Below are 1633 nucleotides of genomic sequence, written 5' to 3' on the forward strand. Positions count from 1 at the left end.
CAAATCCAATATATATAAATCGCTATAAAAAATACAAAAATAATTGGTCTTTAATATCAGCCAGGTCTTATCCTTCTCCTTCCTTTCTCTAAAGGCACTTTAATTTTCGTTAATTGAAATAATTAACTATTTTTTATTGTTAAAATTAATAAAAAAATTGAACTCTGAATGAATGTAACAATTAACCAATGAAGAAAACGGTTTTCACACGACCATGAAGCCTGAGTAATAGGAAATGGCCGAAAGCACCCAATTTCTTCCGATCCTATTCCAAGTACGTGGTCTTTTTACTTGTTCTTAAACTTGTGTATTCTAAGAATAAATAAATTTTATAATCATTTTACAATGGGGCCTTAAAAAAAATTTCAAAGCAAAAGAAAATATTTTTAAAAATTTGAATTTTAAGTACCTTTAAATTATTTTGTTTAAAAAAAATATTTATGACTTATTGTTTATATTAATAAGCAGTCTATGAGTGTAAAACATAAAATATTTTGTTATGTTTCGTCACCGGTCAGATTTTAGTTTGGGAGTATCTAAAATTAAGTAGATATATTTAGCTATTCCAGTCACCTAGATAGCTTTATTTAAACTATTGTTTAATTGAGATATAAATTACTAACGGTCTGCTGACAAAATGTTACTCGTTACAACCATTTTGTTGAAGGCATTCTGAGGTTTCTGTAACTTGCATGGTTTACATTTTACAAAAAAAAAAAAAAGAGGAATGAAAAAAGTAAGTAAGAACAGTAAATTCTCATTTGGTATACTTTTGATATGCATTGTCACTAAATACATGTATTATAATAACAACCATTTCAATATTGTGTGCCTATTTTCAACTACAGGGGACACTCATGATCCATTCAATAAATGTTTTTGCTAATATCATATTTTTATGTAATTTAGAGCCGTCGTAGTAAAAAATATTAACCTAGAACCTAACAGTTATTGAAGGGTTTAACGACAGTAAGAATAACGAGAGACAAGTTTCTTTTAGCAATCACAAGTCGACGCTTTATTTCTTTACTCATTTTTCATGCAATGATGGACTGAGGGACTTCAGTCTTCGTATATCAAAAATAGGGAAAGAGAGAGAGAGAGAGAGAGAGAGAGAGAAAGAGAGAGAGAGTGAGTGAGAGAGAAGGTGTGGGGGCGGGTGGGAGGTGGAGCGAGGAGGCTATAACTCCTCGGAGTGCCCTATCGCCACCAGCCAGCTCCTATAATCCTCTCCTATAACATAAATATGCAACCGTTTGAGACGGACAAACAGAGCCCTCCTCTGGTCCTCCTGCGCGGGATAAAAATGGATCTTCTTCTTTACTGCTCCTCTTCGGCTATGGCTCATTCTTCGGCTTACCTTCTCTACTTCTTATCGGCACTCGGTCACCGCTTCCCGCTAGTCCTTTATATTGCTCCATTCGATGCTAGCAATTTTAGGGCAAGTGGATGCGCTATCGGGGATCATCGCTGTTCGAATCGGGTTCTAGTGCCGTTTTATTAGTCGTAAGGTCAGATTCAGTGGATCGTTAGATAGCCAACTGCTCCCCTAGGAAATATTCCATAGCTTAAGGATCAGTTTATAAAGGTATGAATTTTATAAGCAAAAACGGCTATAAATAACGGAAGAGAA

The sequence above is a fragment of the Halyomorpha halys genome, unplaced genomic scaffold (assembly GCF_000696795.3).
Source record: "Halyomorpha halys isolate HHAL.00 unplaced genomic scaffold, Hhal_1.1 Scaffold1042.1, whole genome shotgun sequence".
Lineage (NCBI taxonomy): Eukaryota > Metazoa > Arthropoda > Insecta > Hemiptera > Pentatomidae > Halyomorpha > Halyomorpha halys.